Genomic DNA, 27153 nt, shown 5'->3' on the forward strand with positions numbered 1-27153 from the left:
CGAACCACTCCAAAACTTAATAGCTTAAAAATAACAATTTGTTTAGCTCATGATTCTGTGGGTTAGCAGTGTGGCTGGGCCCAGTTGGGCATTTCTGCTGATTGCGACTTGTTAATGCATTGACAGAGAGCTGCTGGGTTGGTCGAGGGTTGGCTGGGAGCTACTGGATTAGGATGGCCTCAGCTGGGGCAGCTTGTCTCTGTTCCACATGTCGCTCATTCTCCAGCAGGCTAGCCCAGGGTTGCTCACACAGCAGCTGGGCTAATTTCCAAGAGAAGGAGTGGAAACATTCAGGCCTTTTTGACGCCTAGGCTCAGAACTGGCACACTGTAACTTCCTCTGCATTGTAGTGACAAAAGCAAGTCCCAGGGCCAGATCCAAGGGGAGGGGAAACAGTCTCTGCCTCTTGATGGGAAGTCATGTGGTGGAAGGTGTGGATTCAGGGAGGGGTGAAGAACTGGGGCCATTGTGGCAACCTACTTCACCTGATAAGAAGGCCTGACATGTGCAAAGGCCTGAAGATAAGAGAAAACACAGAGAGTCTGGGAAATTCCAAGTTGTTTCATAAGATAAGAGCAGAGAATGACACAGAGGTACTGAGGAAAGAAATGACAAGTGTGATCAGAAGTAGCCAGAGCAATTTTGTAATGTATAGAAATATCAAGTCACTATGTGGTACACCAGGAGCTTACATAGTGTTGTAGGTCAATTATGCTTCAAGAAAACAAACTCAGAGAAAAAGATTCGTGGTTACCAGAGATGAGGGGTGGGGGGAGAAATGGATGAATGTGGTCAAAAGGTACAAACTTCCAGTTATAAAGCTCAATAAGTACTAGGGATGAAATGTACAATATGATTAATGTAATTAATACTGCTGTATGTTATATATGCAAGTTGTTAACAGTAAATCCTAGGAGTTCTCATCACAAAGAAATTTTCTTTTTGTTTCATTTTGTATCTATATGAGATGATAGGTGTTCACTAAACATATATATCTTGAAATGTTTATCACAATAATTCAAATTATGCTGTACACCTTACTTTATACAGTGCTATATGTCAATTATTTCTCAATGAAAATGGAAGGAAAATAAAATAAAAATTAAAATGGAAAAATAAAACAAAACCTAAGTAGCCAGATCATGAAGGGCCTACCATGTATGCAGCCAGTGAAACAGAAAGATTTAAACAAACAAACAAAAAAAAAACTTCCCTCTGCTGATTATCTATAAGGGGGAATACAAGACAGGTGCAAAATAAACGCAATGCAAGTTTAAACATCAGCACCATTAATAAAATTCTCTGGGGACCCATAAAAAGGAGACATCATACCTAAGTTTGAAAAATTAGGGACAGTTTCATAAAAGAGGTATAATTCAAGCTGAACTTTGAAGAGCAAAAGATTTTGACAGGTAGAGATATAGAGATGAAAGTATCAGTGTCAGCTAAAGTGCAGGGAAAGGAAAGTCCAAATACATATACACAATAGCAAGCAGGATGGTTTGACTAAGCTGAGGGCAGCAGTTCTCAGTCTTAACCTTCCAAAACACAATGTTCATATGTGATGCTCTCCAGGATTCATAGCCCAGCTGTGCCAGAGTTTAGACAGTTTATTTTATTATGTAAGATCACCAGCTCTCTGGTTATAAGCTTACCCTCTCTCGCTCACTGCTCCATTGTGACACTGGGTTTGAGATCCACTAATGCAGGCTTAGTGAAAGATGCAATGAAAGCAATGAGAGATGCAGCTTAGATAAGTGACAGGCAGAACCTGGAAGTTCTCAAACGCCAGGCTGAGGAATTTTAACTTACTGAAGGCAGCAAAGAGTCCCTGAATATTTCTGAGTAAGATAAAAACATAAATTGAGCTGCATTTTGCAAACCTTCATCTGACAAAAGTGGGTAAAATGGAGCAGGGAGAGGCTAAGAAAGGATGCTTCTTTCCAATTCTTTGGTCATGATATCACGAATGGATCAAGGGACTTTTTCATGAGAAGCCCAGATAGATCCTCCAAATTCTTCCCAACTTAGTGCTCTACTGGTATAGGAAGTAGACATATGATCCAGCAATCCCACTCCTAGGCTTATATGCAGACAAAACTGTAATTCAAAAAGATACATGCACTCCTATGTTCATAGCAGCACTATTCACAATAGCCAAGACATGGAAACAACCTAAATGTCCATCACAGGTGAATGGAATAAAGAAGATGTGGTACATATATAAATGGAATATTACTCAGCCATAAAAAAGAATGAAATCGTGCCATTTGCAGCAACACGGATGCAACTAGAGATTAGCATATTAAGTGAAGTTAAGTCAGTCAGGAAGAGAAAGACAAATACCATATGATCAATCTATGAAACAGAAACAGAAGCATGGACATAGAGAACAGACTGGTGGTTGCCAAGGGGGAGGGGGTTGGGGGAGGGATAGAGAGGGAGGTTGGGGTTAGCAGATGTAAGCTTTTATACATAGAATGGATAAACAAGGTCTTCCTGCTTAGCACAGAGAACTAGTTTCAATATCCTATGATAAACCACAGCAGAAAAAAAATATAAAAAAAAGAATGCATATATGTATAATGGAATCACTTTGCTGTACAGGAGAAATTAACACAACACTGTAAATCAACTATACTTCAATTAAAAAAATTAGTAATACAAAAGAAAAGGAGGTAGAGCTGAAAAACAAATTGGAACCTAATGGTTACCCTGGATCTAGAGATGGACAACCATTTAAGATGAGAGACCCCATTTGGGAGGGAAGCAGAGCCAAGGTGGTATGTGGAGGTGGCAGTGGGAATGGAAAGAGGGAGTACATTTGAGAAGTGTTGGTGAAGTTTGTCGCTAGCAAGTTGACACTTGCTCAATATGGGAGGTAAAGGAGAGGGGAAAACCAGACATCACCCCAATTTTTTAAGATTGAGAGAGAATTGTGATGCTGTAACCAGACAAAGGAGACTTGGGAAAACAAACTGATTGTTAAAATGTATTCAGTTTGAGTATCAGCTATAAATATCAGGTCTAAAAGCATTAGAATGAAGCCTGAGGCTAAAGTTTATGACTACAACACAAAACAAAAATCTCATGAATATAGCATTTCTTCCAAGATTCCAGCAAATTAAAAAAAAAAAAAAGCATATGGGAGAGAAACAGACTTCTTATTTACCCTAAAAGTATTACAACACTGTTGAAGATTTCTGGCTGAACTCAGAAGAGGAAGAAAGGTGACAACATGATTGCAAAAGAGTTTTGTTATACTTTCGCATAAGAAGCAGTTGGGAGGAATGACTCCTGCTTTGCCTACTGAGCCACGGCTGTGCAAGTTGAAACCTGATGTTTCCTGCTCCATCTTCCAACCTCTGCTCTGTGTCTGAAGTTCTGACTTAAAGAGACACGTGAGAGACTCGATTAAATTATGAAATCTGCTGTTCTGCTGTGGGTTGAAATAGGTTTTCACGCAACAAAAGTGGGGGCCCATGTTCAGAGAAGAGGAGTTGGATTGGATTTTTAGCCGTTCTCTTCACAGGGAGAGGATAAATAATTGTGGTTTAGAATATGGGTTTGGATTAAGATTTCTTGAGTTCAAATCCCAGCACTGCCCTAACTGGAGGAAGTCACTTGACTTCTCTATGCATCTATTCCCTCACCTGTAAAATGGGGATAATCATAGTCTCCACCTCCATGACTGCTTCACAATTACCTTATTTTTTTGGTATAGACACTTTTACCAAGTACTAATGTATAATTCCTCTTATACTGTACTTTAGTGTAATCCATGGGGAGATCTCCTATTTTCTAAAACAAAAATTTCCCTTGGCTTAGCATGAGTAGAAAAGGAACTACCTGTGGATTAATGAATGCCTCCTGTAAACGGAATTCTCAGAGGCTTCCCCACTCTGAGAAGACACAAGGAAACGTTAGTCATAGAGTTAATTTCCTGTGAGGTGCCTTCCCTGTACAGGAAGTTAGGCAGACGATTAGCCACAAAAAAGAATGAAATAATGCCATTTGCAGCAACGTGGAGGGACCTGAAGATTATCACACTAAGTGAAGTGAGCCAGACAGAGCAAGATAAATATTACATGATATCACTTATATGTGGAATCTAAAAGCAAACAAACAAATGAACTTATTTCCAAGGAGTAAGAGACTCACAGACACAGAAAACAAACTTATGGTTACCAAAGGGGAAGGGCGGGGAGATAAATTAGGAGGTTGGGATTAACATACACACAGTACTGTATATAAAATAGATAACCAACAAGGACCTAGTGTATAGCACAGGGAACTGTATTCAATATTTTGTAATAACCTACAAGGGAAGAGAATCTGAAAAAGAATATATATGTGTGTGTATAACTGAATCGCTGTGCTATACACCTGAAACTAACACGACATTGTAAATCAACTATAGTTCAATTTTTTTAAATAAATAAATAAGTAAAATAAATAAATAAAGGAAGTTAGGCTGACAGACTTCAACAAATGACCTTCCACGTTTGGGCTTGGCAAATTTCTTGTTTCTACTTCTATTAACCCAGAAAAGGTAAATGAACTGGAAAAAGGATTAGCATACTCTTTCACTTCTGTTCCAAAGATTTACTTAAATTCTTCCTCTTATTAATATAGTGACATAAAGATGGGGTTATGTGATTCAATTAGCATAATTCAGGGGTCTAAGCATTTAGGAAAGTAGTAGCCTGCCCTGGAAAGGTGACCTGGACAGGATACTCCCTATTTGCAAACTTGTATAACTGTTCTGCTAAGCAAACCTGATCCTGGGTCTATCATAACATTCTCTACCAGTAGAAAGTAATTTCTTCCTAAGGCTATTTTTTCTCCTAATGTCTTAAACCAGCACATCATTTCCTTATCAAAGAATTTTCTGCAAAAAGTATTGGCAGTGGTGTGCTGCTGAATGCTTAACAACTGGCTCTTCAGGAACAAGAAGCCCTGGTGTGTAACATTCACCAATTTCTGTGGTGTAAATACTCCTACCATGGCTGATTTCAAGCAACCAAAGGAAGTCATGGATCGTGAAGCTGGGAAGTTCTATACACAATTGGCTCTGATGAGCCAATACGAACTTTCTTCAACACATCATTGTCACTACACAAACCAACTCTTAAGCCACTAATGAGGCATTTCTAAAGTATAGTCTCAGATGACACTGCTGTCCTGGGAGCTAGGGAGACAATATAGAGCAGGAATTGCAACTGGATCCTCCAGGTGACAGTCAAAACAATGTCCAGCTGACACACACTGCTTTGTTTTGTTTCCTAAATACATTTTGAGGCTTCTCTTTACATCAGCTGCTCTTCCCAGACCAGGCGAGTCTGGAAGAGAAATCAGGAGATGTGGGTAGCAATAAAAACAATATTGAAAACAGTTCCAGGAGATTCTGAGGCTCTCAGGGACCTTATTTCTTGGCAGAATCCCAAGAAGCACATGTTACCCCCTCTTGAACATAATCTTACACTCCTTCCCAGTCACCAGTGCCATTCTCTGTTCTCTCTTGTGGCTTCAGTGGCTTCCATCACCTGGGGATGACTAACCCCTGACCACCTTCTTTCCTTCTCTTCATGTGTCTTATTTGTGGATGAAGCTGTTCTCAGCAAGGTGTGATGAAAAGCCTCATGAACCTTGTGTGCAAATGTTATTGGATCTCACATTTTTGGAAAAGTTTGGGACAAATTCCCTCATCTGAATGGGAAATTAGCTGAGTGGTGCAACTTAGAGTTACAGCCAAAAGTGTCCTGCACTGCAGGGAGCCTATGTGTCACAGATCTGTCTCTTTAGTGTGACCGCTGACATTCATTTCCAGTGATATGGGGTAGTGGCTGTCCTCCTGTTTTGGGGTCTTGATCCTGGGGATGGATAACTAGCCATCTCAAAGTTTCTATTACCATTTTTTCAAGGATACCCCTTCTACCCTGATGCTAGCAGAACCTCTGATGCCTGCCCTGAGATGGTCCAGATTAGCTTGGTTGCTTTCCTCCCTCTCAACAGGGTATTTGCACTGGACATTTGACGTGTTCTCCATTTTTTCTCACCCACTGTTGACTTGACCTTGTCTCTTAGCAGAGAAACAGGCACTTCTTTCTCTGATGGGAAAATGGAGGAATTGGTAAAGGTCTCACTGCAGAAGGGCTTGGAAAGGTGTCTATTTGGAAGAACATTTAGAGCCAACTCTTGACATCTCTGCCTTAAAAAATAAGGCTAGGTTTCCTGATATCACTTCACAGCACAACTGTTTCCTTTTGGCAAAGATGACTGGGCAGGAATGGGGGTGGGAGGTGGGGGGTGGACATGCCTCTTCTCATCCTCCCACGAAGAATCTACTTCACAGGAGATTGGTTCAAGATGGCGGAGTAGAAGGACGTGCGCTCACTCCCTCTTGCGAGAGCACTGGAATCACAACTAACTGCGGAACAATCATCGACAGGAAGACACTGGAACTCACGAAGAAAGATACTGCACATCCAAAGACAAAGGAGAAGTCACAATGAGACAGTAGGAGGGGCAAAATCACAGTAAAATCAAATCCCATAACTGCTGGGTGGGTGACTCACAGACTGGAGAACACTTATACCACAGAAGTCCACCCACTGGACTGAAGGTTCTGAGCCCCATGTCAGGCTTCCCAACCTGGGGGTCCGGCAATGGGAGGAGGAATTCCTAGAGAGTCAGACTTTGAAGGCTAGCAGGATTTTATTACAGGACTTCGACCGGACTGGGGGAAAAAGAGACTCCACTCCTGGAGGACAAACACAAAGCAGTGTGCACATCAGGACTCAGGGGAAGGAGCAGTGACCCCATAGGAGACTGAATCAGACCTACCTGCTAGTGTTGGAGGGTCTCCTGCAAAGGTGGGTGATGGCTGTGTCTCACCATGAGGACAAGGACACAGGCAGCAGAAGTTCTGGGAAGTACTCCTTGGTGTGAGCCCTCCCAGAGTCTGCCATTAGCCCCACCAAAGAGCCCGGGTAGGCTCCAGTGTTGGGTCGCCTCAGGCCAAACAACCAACAGGGAGGGAACTCAGCCCCACCCATCAGTAGACAAGTGGATTAAACTTTTACTGAGCTCTGCCCACCAGAGAAACAGTCAGCTCTACCCACCACCAGAGCCTCCCATCAAGAAACTTGCACAAGCCTCTTAGATAGACTCATCCACCAGAGGGCAGACAGCAGAACCAAGAACTACAATCCTGCAGCCTGTGGAACAAAAACCACTTTCACAGAAAGATAGACAAGATGAAAAGGCAGAGGGCTATGTACCAGATGAAGGAACAAGATAAAAAGCCAGAAAAACAACTAAATGAACTGGAGATAGGCAACATTCCAGAAAAAGAATTCAGAATACTGATAGTGAAGATGATCCAGGACCTCGGAAAAAGAATGGAGGCAAAGATCGAGAAGATGCAAGAAATTTTTAACAAAGAACTAGAAGAATTTAAGAACAAACAAACAGAGATGACCAATACAATAACTGAAATGAAAACTACACTAGAAGGAATCAATAGCAGAATAACTGAGGCAGAAGAACTGATAAGTGACCTGGAAGACAGAATGGTGGAATTCACTGCTGCAGAACAGAACAAAGAAAAAAGAATGAAAAGAAATGAAGACAGCCTAAGAGACCTCTGGGACAACCTTAAACTCAACAACATTCTCATTATAGGGGTCCCAGAAGGAGAAGAGAGAGAGAAAGGACCAGAGAAAATATTTGAAAAGATTATAACAGGGGAAAGGAAATAGCCACCCAAGTCCACGAAGCACAGAGAGTCCTATACAGGAAAAACCCGAGGAGAAACATGCCGAGACACATAGTAATCAAATTGGCAAAAATAAAAGACAAAGAAAAATTATTGAAAGCAGAAAGGGCAAAATGACAAATAACATACAAGGGAACTCCCATAAGGTTAAGAGCTGATTTCTCAGCAGAAACTACAAGGCAGAAGGGAGTGGCATGGTATACTTAAAATGATGAAAGGGAAGAACCTACAACCAAGATTACTCTACCCGCCAAGGATTTCATTCAGCTTTGATGGAGAAATCAAAAGCTTTACAGACAAACAATAGATAAAAGAATTCAGCACCACCAAACCAGCTCTACAACAAATGCTAAAGGAACTTCTCTAACTGGGAAACACAAGAGAAGAAAAGGACCTACAAAACAAACCCAAAACAATTAAGAAAATGGTAATAGGAACATACATATCAATAATTACCTTAAACATGAAAGGATTAAATGCTCCAACCAAAAGACCCAGGCTCACTGAATGGATACAAAAACAAGACCCATATATATGCTGTCTACAAGAGACCCACGTCAGATCCAGGGACACATACAGACTGAAAGTGAGGGGATGGAAAAAGATATTCCATGCAAATGGAAATCAAAAGAAAGCTGGAGTAGCTATACTCATATCAGATAAAATAGACTTTAAAATAAAGAATGTTACAAGAGACAAGGAAGGACACTACATAATGATCAGGGGATCAATCCAAGAAGAAGATATAACAATTATAAATATATATGCACCCAACATAGGAGCACCTCAATACATAAGGCAACTGCTAACAGCTATAAAATAGGAAATTGACAGTAACACAATAATAGTGGGGGACTTTAACACCTCACTTACACCAATGGACAGATAATCCAAACAGAAAATTAATAAGGAAACACAAGCTTTAAATGACACAATAGACCAGAGAGATTTAATTGATATTTATAGGACATTCTATACAAAACCAGCAGATTATACTTTCTTCTCAAGTGCGCACAGAACATTCTCCAGCATAGATCACATCCTGGATCACAAATCAAGCCTCAGCCTAAATTTAAGAAAATTGAAATCATATCAAGCATCTTTTCTGACCACAACACTATGAGATTAGAAATCAGTTAGAGGGAGAAAAACGTAAAAAACACAAACACATGGAGGCTGAACAATACGTTACTAAATAACCAAGAGGTCACTGAAGAAATCAAAGAGGAAACCAAAAAATACCTAGAGACAAATGACAATGAAAACACGATGATCCAAAACTTATGGGATGCAGCAAAATCAGTTCTAAGAGGGAAGTTTATAGCTATACAAGCCTACCTCAAGAAACAAGAAAAATCTTGAATAAACAATCTAACCTTTCACCTAAAGGAACTGGAGAAAGAAGAACAAACAAAACGCAAAGTTAGCAGATGGAAAGAAATCATAAATATCAGAGCAGAAATAAATGAAATAGAAACAAATAATAGCAAAGATCAATAAAACTGAAAGGTGGTTCTTTGAGAAGGTAAACAAAATTGATAAACCATTACCCAGACTCATCAAGAAAAAGAGGGAGAGGACTCAAATCAATAAAATTAGAAATGAAAAAGGAGAAGTTACAACAGACACCGTACAAAGCATCCTAAGAGACTACTACAAGCAACTCTATGCCAATAAAATGGACAACCTGGAAGAAATGGACAAATTCTTAGAAAGGTATAACCTTCCAAGACCGAACCAGGAAGAAATAGAAAATATGAAGAGAACAATCACAAGGAATGAAATTGAAACTGTGATTAAAAATCTTCCAACAAACAAAAGTCCAGGACCAGATGGCTTCACAGGTGAATTCTATCAAACATTTAGAAGACAGCTAACCCCCATCCTTCTCAAACTCTTCCAAAATATTGCAGAGGAAGGAACACTCGCAAACGCATTCTATGAGGCCACCATCACCCTGATACCGAAACCAGACAAAGATACTACAAAAAAAGAAAATTACAGACCAATATCACTGATGAATATGGATGCAAAAATCCTCAACAAAATACTAGCAAACAGAATCCAACAACACATTAAAAGGATCATACACCATGATCAAGTGGGATTTATCCCAGGGATGCAAGGATTCTTCACTATATGCAAAACAATGAATGTGATACACCATATTAAGAAATTGAAGAAGAAAAACCATATGATCATCTCAATAGATGCAGAAAAAGCTTTTGACAAAATTCAACACCCATTTATGATAAAAACTCTACAGATAGTGGGCATAGAGGGAACTTACCTCAACATAATAAAGGCCATATATGACAAACCCACAGCAAACATCATTCTCAATGGTGAAAACCTGAAAATATTTTCCTCTAAGATCAGGAACAAGACAAGGATGTCCACTCTCACCACTATTTTTCAACATAGTTTTGGAAGTCCTAGCCACAGCAAACAGAGAAGAAAAAGAAATAAAAGGAATACAAATTGGAAAGGAAGAAGTAAAAGTGTCAATGTTTGCAGATGACATGATACTATACATAGAGAATCCTAAAGATGACACCAGAAAACTACTAGAGCTAACCAATGAAGTTGGTAAAGTTTCAGGACACAAAATTAATGCACAGAAATCTCTTGCATTCCTATACACTAATGATGAAAAATCTGAAAGAGAAATTAAGGAAACAGTCCCATTTACCACTGCAACAAAAAGAATAAAATATCTAGGAATAAACTTACCTAGGGAGACAAAGGCTTGTATGCAGAAAACTATAAGACACTGATGAAAGAAATTAAAGATGATACCAACAGATGGAGAAATATACCATGCTCTTGGATTGGAAGAATCAATATTGTGAAAATGACTATACTATCCAAAGCAATCTACAGATTCAGTGCAATCCCCATCAAATTACCAGTCGCAATTTTTTTACAAAACTAGAACAAAAAATCTTAAAATCTGTATGAAGACAAAAAAGACCCTGAATAGCCAAAGCAGTCTTGAGGAAAAAAACAGAGCTGGAGGAATCAGACTCCCTGACTTCAGACTATACTACAAAGCTACAGTAATCAAGACAATATGGTACTGGCACAAAAACAGAAACATAGATCAATGGAACAGGATAGGAAGCCCAGAGATAAACCCACGCACCTATGGTCAACTAACCTATGACAAAGGAGGCAAGGCTATACAATGGAGAAACGACAGTCTCTTCAATAGGTGGTGCTGGGAAAACTGGACAGCTACATGTAAAAGAATGAAATTAGAACACTCCCTAACACCATACACAAAAATAAACTCAAAATGGTTTCGAGACCTAAATGCAAGACAGGACACTATAAAACTCTTAGAGGAAAACATAGGAAGAACACTATGATATAAATCACAGCAAGGTCTGTTTTGATACACCTCCTAGAGTAATGGAAATAAAAACAAAAATAAACAAATGGGACCTAATGAAACTTCAAAGCTTTTGCACAGCAAAGGAAACCATAAACAAGACGAAAAGACAACCCTCAGAATGGGAGAAAATATTTGCCAACGAATCAACGGACAAAGGATTAATCTCCAAAATATATAAACAGCTCATGCAGCTCAATATTAAAAAAACAAACAACCCAATCCAAAAATGGGCAGAAGACCTAAATAGACATTTCTCCAAAGAAGACATACAGATGGCCACGAAGCACATGAAAAGATGCTCAACATCACTAATTATTAGAGAAATGCAAATCAAAACTACAATGAGGTATCACCTCACACCACTTAGAATGGGCATCATCAGAAAATCTACAAACAACGAATGCTGGAGAGGGAGTGGAGAGGGAGTGCACTGTTGGTGGGAATGTAAATTGATACAGCCACTATGGAGAACAGTATGGAGGTTCCTTAAAAAACTAGAAATGGAATTACCATATGACCCAGCAATCCCACTACTGGGCATATACCCAGAGAAAACCATAATTCAAAAAGACACATGCACCCCAATGTTCATTGCAGCACTATTTACAATAGCCAGGTCATGGAAGCAACCTAAATGCTCATTGACAGACCAATGCATAAGGAAGATGTGGTACGTATATACAATGGAATATTACTCAGCCATAAAAAGGAACGAAATTGGGTCATTTGTGGAGACATGGATGAATCTAGAGAGTGTCATGCAGAGTGAAGTAAGTCAGAAAGAGAAAAACAAATATTGTATATTAACACATATATGTGGAACCTAGAAAAATGGTACAGATGAACCAGTTTGCAGGGCAGAAATTGAGACACAGATGCAGAGAACAAACGTATGGACACCAAGTGGGGAAAGTGGTGGGGGGTGGGAGTGGGGGTGGGATGAATTGGGAGATTGGGATTGACATACATACACTAATATGTATTAAATGGATAACTAATAAGAACCTGCTGTATAAAAAAATAAAACTCAAAAATTCAAAAAAAAAAGAAAAAAAAACAAAAAAAGAATCTGCTTCACAGGGTTGTGGAAGCAATACAGAGAGGAAGTGTATGGTATTTCTGTGCAAACGGCAGGGTGCTAAAAAGTTGTTAATTCTCATGACAGTGATCCCCCAGACAGAGTCAATGGCTTAACCTATTTCTTCCCCTTAAACTTTATACACTCCTCCACCTTGGAACTTACTATTTAACGAGTGTGTGTCAATTTACTGTTCGAGTCCCATCCTATCATCCCAGAGGTTCACGCACAGGACCCCAGTTTTACAAATGAAGCCACTGAGGCTCAAGGAAGTTCAAAGAGCTAGTCAGTTGCAGACACAGGACTTGAATTCACATCTTTCTACTCTAGCGGCACCAACCTCATCACCCTGACGCAGGAGAGAGGTGATCCCAAAAAATGCCCGGTAAACCCTCCTCTTCTTCCACCCTTGCCTCATGGAAGTTTTGTTCTGCCATTCACATGCTATCTTCAAATCACTAGGCAACTACTCAACACAAATATATCAACCAGCTGGTTCACAGAGGCAGCAGTATGGGGGCTGAGTGATGGAAACTGCAGGATCCTGAAGTTGGGGGTGGGAAGTAGAAGATGCAGAGGCACAAAACAAGGAGTGGACTCTGGGGCCACCTGAGGGCAAAGGCACTTGCTCTCAGGCAGGCGCATCTCACCTCAAGGATAATACACTCCAGTGGTCTTCACAGGTTTTTGCTCCTGAAACCCCTAAAGGCATTTTCTACTCCTTTGTGCATTTTAAAAGGTACCATCTAAAGCTTTTATATGCTAAAATACTTGGAAAAGTTGTATTTTCTAATTTTCTATATATTGTACACATTTTAAATTTATTTTGGCCAAACGTTTAAGCAGCAGAATCAGCGTGTTAAACTTACAAAAAATATCCACAGACCTTAATTAGTCAAACCAACTTTGTTATCAAATCAGGCAAGCAAACCAGAATTACTATTAAAAAATATCAGACTTCAGTTTCAGTTCCAATCAATGTATTCATACACACACTTTGTCTTCGTGATAACCTTCTCACTCCTTAACTGCAGCTCTAGGAGAAGCAAGGCACAGTCTTTGGCATGAGTTTGAAACCTAGAGAAATGAGATGTGGTCCATTTCTGCTTGCTTTGCTCTTACCGGGCCCTCCCTCTGGAACAATGTATTCTGAAGTCATCCGTGTGTGTGATGCCCAGGAGATTTCTGTGTACCTTGGGACCAGAGTGAGACTGTATGCCCAGAGTGAGATTCCAGATGAGTGAGAAGTCTGTCTTTATTTTTGAAGCAGAACTCATATGGATCCGCCAGCAAAAAAGTTTTTGGAAAGCGGTTCAAATGGGAGTTGAGAATCTGGAAGTTAATTCCTTAGCTTCTAACTATGCCCAGGTGACCCTGAAGTCTTCAGGCACCTTCACCTGCACCACTGTGAACAATGCCTTCTGGATCCTGCCCTTTTCTCATCACTCAGGATTCTCAAACTGGCCTCCTTGGGCACTACTGCAGCGCCCGTCCAGATTTTCCTCTCTCTCTGCCTTCAGAACCCAAGCTGCAAATTCCTGATTCTCACCACCTTTCCTTCATTCTAGAAAAACACCTTTACTTCAGGGAGAGTGATTTTAAAGAGGCACTAAACTGACTTGTATGAAGGTATTAGTGACTGATAGCCTACCCAAATTTTAAGGTAGTTGTTTGCATTTTTCAAAGAAAAACTTGTTTACCAAAAGGAGCCTCCCATGGGTTGGAAATTCAGGTGAATATAGGAGAAGCTATGGGCACTGGGGAGGAAATATTCTAGATAATTCCAAGATGATTAAAGACCAGTTTTGAACACTGTGCTGGGAAGCAGTAACTTGTTAAGTAGGGTCTAAGCCTGAGAAGTAGCACCCCCCTATTTTAAACCTGCAGGTGGTGCTAGCTGGGGAAAAGGTCATCGGGGTCAGTTGGTAGATGTTGCTGCAGTGCCAGAATGGGGATGCGATGAGACCCAGCCAAACTTCAGTTCCTATATCCTTGGAAATTCAATCAAACCCAAGCTTTTGGAGTAATTCTAAGCTACTCTAAATCTCAGCTATTCTAAAATCAAAAGAATAGAGAAAGTCACCGAAAGTGATGGAAAGGCCCAGGTGATCCAGATGAGAAGACTCATTAAAAAGAGAACTGAGATTCTAAAGTTTATTTCAGGTCACGCTGCATACACCTGAGATGAAAGTCAAGCTGTAGGAAAGAAAAAGTCCATATTCAAATGCTACCGCTCTCACTCAGACATATGGTAAATTTGGAGAAGTTTGTTCTTTAAGCCTAAGAATATGAATCTTGCTTTCCAAAATAAGGTAGGAAAATGGATTTCTGCCACTTGGCTTCATCAATTTGGCAAATAATTCTGCAAATTCAATCCGTATCTCCGAATGTAGATATGATGATTTACAGAAAGAGCAGCCAAAAGATACCTTTTGAATTCTACTGTAACCATGACATTCAAATGACCTGACCACACAGCATCGGAATTCAGATAAAATTAAAGAAACTCGGCCATTGCAATCAGAAACGTAAATGAGTAGAAAGAATCTGCTCCCCTGCCCCACTCCATCCCTATTACATTATTTCATAATAAATAGCAGCTAATAAACATCTGTTCCTTTTCAGTGTCCAAGGGATCTTGTTTGCAAACATGAACAACCATCGCTTTGTTCTCTCGGGAGAAAACAAAACACTATCAATCAAAGCAAAGCTGCGTACCCAGATCTGCTGCTGCGGCTGCTTGTTCAAAGCCACATGTCACTGCTCCTTCAAGCCCGCGTGCTTCTGAATCCTCGGCCCCTGTTCTTCTGAGCACGGCTGCAGGTTAACGCTTGGAGGCTGAATGCTCTAACCGATGAAGCCAAGGCTCGCCAACTTAACTGCTTACGTGCTGATTCACGCACGGGGCAGGACGCACCCCAGCTGAGCCTGCTTATGGGCTGAAGCCCTGCACCATCCTTGGAAGGTCACACCTGGAGCTCATCTCGCCATTTTGCATCTGGCATCACAGCCCAGGAAGGATCATTCATTATCTCACACTGACCTGCTTCTCCCATTTGATTTGGAAAATATGAAATTTTTCCTCGACCACATCAACTGCACACCACTCAGAGGAGGCTTTGCAGGACAAATCAGCACAGAGATGTAAGTTAGGACCTTGTTGGATGAATGAGTTCAGCTTGGGCAAGGGGATGCCCTCTCTTTCCTAGGAAGGTTGTAACCAGATGGAGAAAATTGATTACACGTAGTCACCTTGGTAGTTTGTGGGAGCATTTACTAGGACAGTGTTTACATTTTCCCTGGTGTCCTTCCCAGGCTAAACCAAACATGAGTTTCCTGCAATAGTGCCTCAGTTTTCATCACATGGTTACTAGGATCCCTAGAGAAAATGTTGTTCACTCTTCTAACCCTTTGGGGCCCAGATTAGCAGGTATCAAAGGCAGGGAAAATAAATCAAAGATTTCTGAAGTTTGATCAGATCTTTGAAGTCCATGTCATTGCACCCACGTCACATGCAGGAAGCACAGGAACTTAGAATTCCTACAGGAAACCAGTGCCGCTTTCTAGTTATTGGTGGGTCCCTTGAAGTAGCAGCTGTGGGGCAAAAACTTGCTCCCCAGCCTAAGGTCAAGTCCCTGGTTTTCTTCAGGCTCTAGCTGAGTCCACCCTAGGATTCACACGGAAGTACAAGGCGGGTGCAAGGCACGGAGGAGGAGTACAGAGAGTGGTACAGGGAGGGGCATTTGGTCAGAAATGAATTACTGCAGGCAGGCAGGAAATAGACGTGCAGCTGTGTGGGAATCTGGCGTTAGGGATTTACTGCAAGAGTTCCCTCTTCTTCCCACTGACTGCAGCTGCAGAGTTGCCAGCTCGGGTTTATTAGCTACTAACTGGGCCCCAAGGCTCTGGGGCCTCCTTTGCCTGACGTTGCATCTACCCTGGGGGCCTGTAAGCTCCAGCAAAGGCAGCGCAAATCCATCTGTGCATAGAACACAGCCTGTAAACTGAATGTGTAATAATAATAATGGTGATATTGTAACAATAGCAGCAGCTACTGTGTTGAATGCTTACTGTCTGCCAGCAAATGAGCCAAATGCTTTACATATGTTCTGTAGCAAGAACCGCTAGTTCTTGCGCAAAATCTGTGTTCCTCTCTTCTTCCTCCCCTCCCCTGCAGTCGGGAATAGCCAGGGAACCGAAGTCTGGCCAATGGAAAGTGAGCAGAAGTGATATGCACCAGTTCCATTCTTTGCCTATAAAACCTTCCCCAGGGCTTCCCTGGTGGCGCAGTGGTTGAGAATCTGCCTGCCAGTGCAGGGGACATGGGTTCGAGCCCTGGTCTGGGAAGATCCCACGTGCCGCAGAGCTACAAGGCCCGTGAGCCACAACTACTGAGCCTGCGCGTCTGGAGCCTGTGCTCGGCAACAAGAGAGACCGCGATAGTGAGAGGCCCGTGCACCGCGATGAGGAGTGGCCCCCGCTTGCCACAACTAGAGAAAGCCCTCGCACAGAAACGAAGACCCAACGCAGCCAAAAATAAATATTAAAAAAATAATAATAATAAATTAATTAATTCATTAACTTTAAAAAAAAAAAAAAAAAAGAAACCTTCCCCACGTGTGATCTTCCAGGCTCTGGGCACAGATTTGGAGGGAGATATCCACAGTGACCTTGGAGATTATGGAAAGAAGAAATTGAAAAGCCTCCATCAGCCTGAATGACCACCTAGAGAGGGTTGCTGACTTTTGTAATAGCAGACATACCTCATTTTATTGTGCTTCACTTCATTGTGCTTTGCAGATGTTGCATTTTTTACAAATTGAAGGTTTGTGTGGACCATGCAAGGAGCAAGTCTATGGCGCCATTCTCCCAACAGCATTTGCTCACTTTCTGTCTCTGTGTCACATTTTGGTAATTCTCGCAATATTTCAGACTTTTTCATTATGATCATATTTGTTATGGTGATCTGTGATCAGTGATCTTTGATGTTACTATTGCAAAAAGATCACAACTCGCTAAAGGCTCAGATGATGGTTAGCATTTTTTAACCATAAAGTATTTTTTAATTAAGGTATACACATTGTTCTTGAGATATAATGCTGTTGCACACTTAATAGACTACAGTATAGTGTAAACATAAATTTTATATGCACTAGCAAACCAAAAATTTCATGTGGCTTGCTTTATTGCGGTATTTGCTTTATTACAGTGGTCTAGAACTGAACCCACAATATCCCTGAGGTATGCCTGTATTTTTAAATTATGAGGAAAAGAATTGGATGCCAACCTTAAAAATGTGTTTTTAAAATTCTTTTAGAGACATGTAAGCAAAACAGTTTAAAGACCACTTGTCGGGCTTCCCTGGTGGCGCAGTGGTTAAGAGTCCACCTGCCGATGCAGGCGACACGGGTTCCAGCCCTGGTCCGGGAGGATCTCACATGTCGCGGAGCAGCTGGGCCCTTGCACCACAGCTGCTGAGCCTGCGCTCTGGAGCCCGCGAGCCACAGCTACTGAGTCCACACGCCACAACTGCTGAAGCCTGTGCGCCTGGAGCATGTGCTCCGCAGCAGGAGAGGCCACTGCAATGAGAAGCCCATTGACACAACTAGAGAGAGCCCGCACGCAGCAGCAAAAACCCAATGCAGACAAAAATAGATAAATAAATTTAGAAAAAATTAAAAAAATAAAGACCACTTGTCTACAGAGAAAAGACTAGACTCCTTAACCAGGTATTCAAACTCACCCTGGCCCACGCCCTTTCCTTTATCTTTGTCTTTGACATTTCTCCTGGTCTGTCTCCCACTCTGGTCACATGGGTCTCTTTATGGTTCCTAAATGTACCTGTCCTATCTCACCCCTACTCAAACTTTTACCCTCACTCAGAACACTTTCCCAACTACTCCCCACTTAACTGAGTCACACTTTGCTGAGGCAGTTTGAAAACATGGCTGCAAGTCCTTTGACAAGTCATCCGTGGAAAAGTGGGGATCTACGTCATCTCCCCTTGGATCTGGGCGGGCTAGTGATTGCTTGTGTCTGACAATAGAGACTGAAGAAGTGAAGCCATGTGACTTCTGAGGCCGGGTCACAAAAAGTCGTGCAGCATCCATGTTTCCTAGAACACTCACTCTTGGAACTGTTAAAAAAACAAAATTCAACTGAGTACATTGTAAAGATCCTACTGGCTTCCTTCAATGATTCATGAATCAGTCAGCATTCCATCTAGCAGATAGAAAGGAGCTCCAAGGAGCTGTACAAAGTGAAAGACTTGTAGGCAGAAGGGCGCAGGAGCAAGGAAATTATAAGAGGCCAGCAAGCAGGTTGGTTATTGCAAGGTTACTCTCCTTTAGGGGACTGTAGGCATCTATCAGGCAGATTACCTAACTAGTGATGATCAGGTAATTTCTGACTAACTGGTTTAAGATTCCATTTCTGGGAAAGTCAAAACCGTAAGTTAACTCAGTTCGGTGACATGGGGTTTAGCATAAGTGACTCCATTTTGGGCCTGTTGTCTGGCTTTTGACAGAACCCTGATTCACCATGTAAGAGGTCTGGAAATCCTGAAACTGGGGAGACCCTGGGTAGATGCTTCAGTCACAGTTTCAACTGAACTCCTTCCAGCCATCCCCACGAAGGTACCAGATATGCAAGTGAATCAGTCTTAGACTCCAAACTAGTCCATCCACCAGCTGAATACTGTGGAGTGAACCCCATCAATGCCACATGGAACAGAAGTATCACCCAGCCACGCTCTCCCCAAGTTCCTGGCCCACAGAACCATCAGCCATAATAAAACAGTTGTCATTTTAAGTGACTATGTTTGGAATTACTTGTTATGTAGCAAACATAACTGGAATGCCCTTCTTCAGGGCACAAGACAGGCTCCATATTTTTCAAGAAGCTTTCTCTGACCATTCTACCCACTTAAATTTCTGAGTGGTCTGCTCCACTATATCTCTTTGGAGCACCTTATGTCATAATGAATGGATTTGTAAATTCAGAAGAACAGTACCTATGTGACATGAATCATATCTGTAACTGTAAGGTGGAGGGGCATGGGCTGGAGGAGATGGTGTTCCCTACCTGGTTTTGTTCTTTCTGGGCATCGGAATCTTGACTGTAATGGTCAGCTAGTATTTATCCAACCCAGCATTTATTCATATATTTATTAAGTGCCTACTATTTACCGGGCAATCTTTTAGACCCTGATGATAGAGTAGTAAACACAGCAAAGTCCTTCTTGTCCTGATGTTTCCATTCTCAATGGAGAAAGCCAAACAAAAAATAAAATTAAATAAAATTTATTAGGTTATAAGTGCTAATAAGAATAAAGCACATTAAGAGGTGAGAGAAGGTTGTTTTATATAGTATAAACCCAAGGGTCCTCTCTGATAAGGTGATATTTCAATAGACACCTGAAGGAAATGGGAAGAAAGTAGAAGTCATGCTTACGTATGCCTGGGGGAAAAGTATGCTAGGAAAAAGGAAGCAGCACACATAAAGGTCCCCAGACAAGAGTGTGCTTGACGAGATGAAGGAAGGAAAGATGGCCAGGGTGACTTGAGCAGACAGAGCAAGAGAGGGAGCAGTTGGAAATACGGTCAAGATGTGGGGGGGTGGAGGTCAGGAAGGGCCTTGGGGATCAAGGTAAGGACTGGAGATTTTGCTCCAAATTAGAAAGTCATTAGAGATTTTTGAGCAGAGCAATGGCATGACCTGGGCTTTAGAAAGCTTACTCTAGTATCTTTCACTTGGATTCTATGCGAAAGCACACACAAAGCACAAGTTTTAGAAGCACACTGATTTGGAGGCTTAGACTAGAAAGCTAGACGTGAAGATGATGTGAAGTGGTCATAACATGGATGTATTTTGAAGGCAGAGCCAGCAGGATCTCCTGGTGGGGCTAGATGGATAAGAGAGAAAATAACCGTCAAGAATGATTCCAAAGTTTTCTAGAACTGGTAGAGTGGAGTTGACCTCTGCTGAGATGCGGAAGAGTGTGAGAGAAGTAGGTTTGGTTAAAGAGAATCAAGCATTGGGTATCTCTGCAAAATAATTCTGGAGGGATTCTTTAGCTCAGGACCTTATGAAAATGACTTGCGGAGATTGGTCGGAAGTGATCTAATAGCTGCAAAGATAACGATAGACAAAAGTCTGTCCCAGAGGGTGATAGGTTTTTAAGTGGTACAAAGTGGGCACTTTTGATAGTTATGAATTGGTTTTGCCATGAATTAGAAAGAGTCAGGCAAAAGCAATTTTTAAGGAATTTATTGCAAGAAAAATGTTAATTAAATAATAGTACAAGTGATAAATAGTTACAGGGAAAAATCATGTCAGCTATCAAATAATGGATGAACTTCGGGAAATACCGGTGTATAATGTAATATCCAATTAATTTAAGTATCTTTAAAGGTCAGTCTCTGAGAAGAGAAGCCTTAACCATTGAGTCTGTTCTGATCCATCCAAATTGTTATTCATTTACAGTTGGCTAATTGTCTTCTGTGATTCCACCACCACATATTTTTTTTTCACTTGAGATTAGTTCAGGGGTGGTGTGTTCTATATCAAAGGCCAAAAATAGCATTTGTAGATTATTCTCATTCAGTGATCATATATAATTACTCAAAGTTTACTCTAATTGCTGTTCTTGTAGTTTGATTGATTTCTGGAAAAGAATATGCTTTCCTTCATAAGTCCTACCTCAACCCCTTGCCTTCAAACCCCAGCAAGAGGGCCCGCCTGAGTCTGCAGGCGGCTTCTGCAACACCAGTGATCTTCAGTGCTTCAGCTCACAGTGTTTCCTGGGAAGAATCCCTTCCTGCTTAGGGTAGAAACTGGAAAGAAGTCATCCCATGAACCCCAGAATATGACCCTTGCTACTGCACCCCCTGAATACATGTAAGCCCTTTACATTCAGTCCTCAAAACCGCCCCGTGAAGTAGCTACCATTAATCTACCCCATTCACAAGTAACACCCAAGGCTCAAGTAGCAGCACATCCAAAGTCAAGTGGCTGGTAAGTGACACAACTCATTTTCTGACCCCTAGTTTTTCACTGTTCAATGGAGACAACAAGCACTTTGCTGGGTCACTTCATCATAATTTCACCTCCTCTCCAACTTCCCTCACCCCACACCCAGGACAACTTGGGGGAAATTCAGTGATTACTATATTAGCTAATGATAAGGCTTTTGCCTTGCTGAATGAGGTGTGCAAACTGAGAGGAATTTGGAGAGAGAATACAGAAGAGAAACCTGTGCCAATGGTTGCAAGAGGAGGTTTGGAGGGGAGAGAGAGAAGCCAGGGGAGAGAGCTTGAGGAGGAGTGAGGGGTTTCTTTTTATTTCTTTTTTTCTTTTAATTTTTATTTATTTTTTATACAGCAGGTTCTTATTAGTTATCTATTTTATACATATTAGTGTATATATGTTAATCCCAATCGAGTTAGGGGGTTTCTAATGGGGGTATCTATTTTGTCTTTGTGGAGCATTAGTATAATTTCTTCCCAAAGTGTTTGGTAGAATTCACCAGTGAACTCCACTCGGCCTCCAATTTTGTTGTTTTTCACGTCTAATTTTAATAGTGTGTGATATAGCCCTATCTCCTCAAGGCCCCTGATACTGGTAACGCTGCTTCTCCACCTGGAGGCCAGCTACTTAGGTAGGTTCAGTTTGTGAAAATTAATCTGTGTATATTTTTCTGTATGTATGTAATACTTTGGTAAATTTTCTAAAAATAGTTTCCCTCTTTCAATTTTTTCTAAAGTATCTCGGATTCAAACTGACTTAAATAATAAGGACATTATTAACTCACATAAAAACTCCAAGGAGGGCAGCCCCAGAATTGGTTACTTCAGCGTCCAGTAATATTGTTAAGGACCCCGTTCCTCAATGACATTATGTCAGTTTTGTCCTCAGAGCTGCAAAAGTTCTGGGCATTATACCTAGATACAACCTTGCCAAGAGGAAGGGAGTATTTTCATCCTTGGGTCCCTTTTGAAGAGCAAGAAAAATTTCCCAAAAGTAGGTCTGGTAATTTCTTATAAAATCAAACACACAGGGGCTTCCCTGGTGGCGCAGTGGTTGAGAATCTGCCTGCCAATGCAGGGGACACGGGTTCGAGCCCTGGTCTGGGAGGATCCCACATGCCGCGGAGCAGCTGGGCCCGTGCGCCACAACTACTGAGCCTGCGCGTCGGGAGCCTGTGCTCCGCAACAAGAGAGGCCGTGATAGTGAGAGGCCCGCGCACCGCGATGAAGAGTGGCCCCCGCTTGCCGCAACTAGAGAAAGCCCTCGCACAGAAACGAAGACCCAAAACAGCCAAAAATAAAATAACTAAAAAAAAATCAAACACACATCTACCCCGACCCAGCAATCCTACACCTGGCTATTTACCCATGAGAAATGGAAACACATATACATACAGGCAAACCTCGGAGATACTGAGGTTTAGTTCCAGACCATTAAAGCAAGTCACATGAATTTCCCAATGCTTAAAAAAGTTATGTATACACTATACTGTAGTCTATTAAGTGTGCAATAATAGTATTATTTCTAAAAAAATGTATACACCATGATTTAAAAATACTTTATTGCTAAAAAATGCTAACCATCATCTGAGCCTTCAGCGAGTCTCTAATCTTTTTGCTGGTGGAGGGTCTGAAATATTTAAAGAATTACCAAAATGTGACACAGAGGCACAAAGTGAGCAAAAGCTGTTGGAAAAATGGCGCCAATGCTTGTTCAATGCAGGGTTGCCACAGACCTTCAATTTGTAGAAAAGCAATATCTGTGAAGCACAATAAAGCGAGTGCAATAAAATGAGGTATGCTTGTATATACATGCACATGTGTACACACACATGCACACACACAGAAAACACATACAAAAATGTTCTTACCTGCCTTGGCTCATAATATCCAAAATTTGGAAACAGTCTAGATATCAATCTATAGAAGAGTGGATAAACAAACTGCGGTATATTTATTCAATGGAATACTACTCACTAATAAAAAGGAATAAATTATCAACACACATGACAACATGAATGAATCTAAAAACATTACGCAAAGTGAAATAAGCCGTACACAAAGAATGCATACATAGTACATGGTGGGAAAAAAAAAAAATCAATGGTGGAAAAAGGGTACTAGAGGAGTTTGCCTCTGGGAGTGGTAGGGTGAAAGGCCGGCCAGGATTGACTGAGAAGTGACATAGAGGAACTTTCTGGGAAGATAGTAATGTTCTAGGTCACAATAGGTTACCTAGGTCCACGCATTTGTCAAATCAGTAAATATTCACTTAAGGTTTGTGTATTTCTTCATCTATAAATTTTACCTCAAAAAAAAACTGAACAGATTTTGAATTTTAGTTAATGATATGAATGCCAAAGTATTTAGGCAGAAGTGAACTGATATTTGCAATTTACTTTGAAATGAATTTTTAAAAATAAGAGTAATTGATAGATAAAAAGATAGACAAATGGGTTGATATGTGAAATGGCAAGTTAAAAAAATCACAGTATAAACTGGGTGGTGCCTCTAGAGGTTCTCAACGTGAAATTCTCAATTTAGTGTACACAACATTTTTCATGATAAAACGTTAGCGGGAAAAGGGTTTGTATAAAAAGGGTCTCAAGGCCAAATAATTTGGAAAATATTAGTTTAATGAAATTTAAGTAGGTTTCTTTAAGGGGAAGATTTATTAGAGCCTTAAATATACTGATGAATGCTGGATTTATATACACACGTGTGCGCGTGCGCGCACATGCGTGTGTGTGTGTGTGTGTGTGTGTGTGTGTGTGTGTGTGTATTCCCTAACTTAGGTTCCCCCCACATAAAAACCAAACTGAAAGGGAAGAGAGAACTGTGAAACAGAGAGTGCTGTGCTCTCCAGCCCCCAACATTCCCCCGCCTTTCGGGGACCACCACCAAGTGACTCTCGTCCCCTGGGCTTCAGCCTGGATTTCACTAGCTCATTTCCCTTCAGTCCTGGGCATATAAAACAAGCTGCTCTAAATCAGAACAGAAACCAGCCGGTCTTTCTGGTGACCTTGGCTGCCTTTCCTGCTCTGACCTCCTTTTAGCAGTAGGAAGATTGCCATCTATTCCTCATCATTTTTGTCAAATGAAAAGACCTGGATTTGGGCCCCTTTCATTCTCAAGAAGAAAATGGATTTCCTCGGGCCTGAGCAAATGCACTGTTGTTACTGATTTTAATTGGTGATTAAGCCCTGAACATCTTGAGAAATTAAGCCAGTTTCGATAGCCCAGATCTACAGGAAGCCAAATTGTCACAGCTCTCCATACTCACCATGTGTTAAAGTGACATTTCTGCTACCTTCCAGTCTAATTTTGGTGACTTTTTGTTTGAATTCACACTTGTGTGAATGTTAATAGCGTGGGAGGGTTGCATGTGCTGAACGCACTGACATTTTCTCTCCTGAAGGAAGAAGCATATAGCCACCCCACACCCCGCAACAGCAAATTTTGCTGTGTGTTGTGTGCCATCGGTGCAGAGGATTGTGCAAGAAGAGGGAACAAGACCTTCTGGCTCTGTTCCCGGGTTCAGTTCCTGTGCCAGGAGCCCCAGGGGAAACCTCATCAGGCGGCCGCTTGGCCCCGAGGGCTCTGAGTGTCCGCTGCAAGCTGAGCAGGCAGGTAGATGAGCTCTGTGGAGTCATCTGGTGCCAGCTAACGAGCTCAGGAATGCGCTCCAGAACATGGGGCCAGCGATGCTTCCAAAGCGGACATGCGCCAGCAGCACTAATTGGACACCATTCCTCTCAAGCCGTTTGCGTTTACAAGTTCATCCCTGGAGCCTGTGGAGAAATGGAGCTAGCAAACGCCTGCAGCTTCATCTGCCCGCCTCTGGTAGGGAGCCTGCAAGGCTCATTGAAGCAGTTGTAATGTTGCCTGCTGTAAAAAGGAAGTCTGTGCTGCAAACACTCTATATCCTCACTTCATACCCCTGCCAGGGGCCCCGGTCAGAGCCCACAACCAGCCAGAGGTCAAAAGTCTCCCTTGGCCAATAAGGCTCGTAATGAACACACTTCCCATAAGCCTGCGGCCTCTTAAAATTCAGAGCCAAAAAAGAAGAGTAAAAAAGAGAAAAAACCCAACAAAACAAACAAACAAAACCCCTCAAAGCCAATGATTTCAGAGACGACGTCAAAACAAACATTCATTTGAAGTCAGATCACGCTTTTTCCAAAATGATTTTTTTTTTTTTTCCCTGAACCATCCTAAAACATCAGGGAGTATTGCTACACATCCCAACGGGAAATCTGATACGTGCCTTTCCATGGTCACAGGCTCTTCGTTAAAAAGAGAATGCATAAAAGACAGACTACTTTGGCCGAAACCTCCTTTTCCCCTCGCCTCTCATGCTGATAAGTACTATTAGCAGAGAGCAATTCAAACAATACCGGTTCCTCCACATGACAACACAGAGCTGGCTTGGTGAGCAGACACCAAGTGTCAACAAGTCAGGGTAGCCACGCATGTTTCCCCTGCCCTGGCTCATCACCGAAGAAGACTGTGTCATGCTATTCCATGGAGTCGACCAGTTCTCTAGCAACCACTGTGCATGCACATCAGATGTTCAGAATGCTAGACCAAGTATCTTACCAAAGGTAATAAGGTGTAAATAGGTTCAGACTACTACTAAGTATACTCACTCAGAAGTTCAAATAAAGGCTGAGTCTGTGCTTGGTATTTATCCGGTTTCTCTCTGGCGGGGCCAGTCCTTTCATTGACTGGGACTTCTTTCTTGGCTCCACAGGGGTCTTCTTTTCATCTCTCTCACTTTCCTCTCTAGAATGACAGTGGTTGTTTACTGAGCACTTGTATGCATGCCTCATCGCTGCCCCACATTACACCAGAACAGAAGTAAAATCATCCCTATTTTACAAGCAAGGAAACTGAGGCTCAGAGAAAATTGGCCAAGGCACACATTGCCAATAAGCTGCAGAGTTGGGATTTGAACACGTCTGAGTCCCCAATCCATGCCCCTATTGATACACCATATCTTCTCCTGGAGTTTCTCTTTCCCCCTAGACAACTATTCTCACTCTTCATAAAACAATGGAGCCATTCATTCATTGAGCCTTTCAACTATCAAGCCTTTATGGAGTACCTAGTACAAAAGTTAAACAGAAAGGAGTGCTTAGTTTACTTCCTAAAGAGAAGGCACTTCCTTTGAACCTGTTATTTTCCTCTACATCTACTCCCCAAAGCTTTCTGGTTCCCACAAGCATGTACCTACACAATCCACTATGGTCTTCAGAGTCCATACTTTTCACAGTTGCACAGTTTTCATTCCAAAACGGCACAAAGGTAGATGGTCACATGGTTAAAGGTTTCTAGTTGAGAAAGCACGAACTAGAGCAGCTTGTTAGGATCAGGATGTCTCTAGGTTAGATTACTCTAATGATGACCTAAGTGATTCCTATCCTTTCAGGAACTACTCTGGGTTTGTATTTGAATACAAACTAAGCCTCTCCAAGCACTAGTGCATCCTAGACGAAATTCACGAGAGAGGGGTTGGACAAAACTCTAGTTGGGAAATAAAGGTAAGTGTAATATCCTGGTTGAAGTTCTTGCTAGAAATAACATGGATTGGAATATCTAAAAGAATAAAAGAACAACAACGCTTGCTATTTCCTACTCACACTGGAAAAATGCTTTGGGTCACCAAGTTAAAATATTTAGAACTTATTTTAGCCGAAGCTAAAAACAGTGCTCATCAAAAGAAATAAGCAATTGACTAAACAAATAGAAAATACTGTACAAATGTAACAAATAGAATAGAGTTACAAATGTGGTAGGTATAAATTCAAGTATATATCTATTATAGTTTAAATGTCAAAGGTCTAAATATACCCATTACGAGACAGAGATT

The 27153-nt window shown here is 41.4% G+C and overlaps 1 protein-coding gene across 1 annotated transcript in view; it reads right to left on the minus strand.

Annotated features, from left to right (window-relative positions):
- The window catches only part of ASAH2 (N-acylsphingosine amidohydrolase 2), a 120681-nt gene extending 94698 nt beyond the window's left edge, over window positions 1-25983 (minus strand). The window contains exon 1 of the mRNA XM_068548951.1: window positions 25931-25983. The gene's annotated coding sequence lies outside the window, so the exon portion shown is untranslated. The remainder of the gene's footprint in view (window positions 1-25930) is intronic.
- Window positions 25984-27153: the final 1170 nt, after the last annotated feature.

Source organism: Eschrichtius robustus, chromosome 7, assembly GCF_028021215.1.
Source record: "Eschrichtius robustus isolate mEscRob2 chromosome 7, mEscRob2.pri, whole genome shotgun sequence".
NCBI classification, from domain to species: Eukaryota; Metazoa; Chordata; class Mammalia; order Artiodactyla; family Eschrichtiidae; genus Eschrichtius; species Eschrichtius robustus.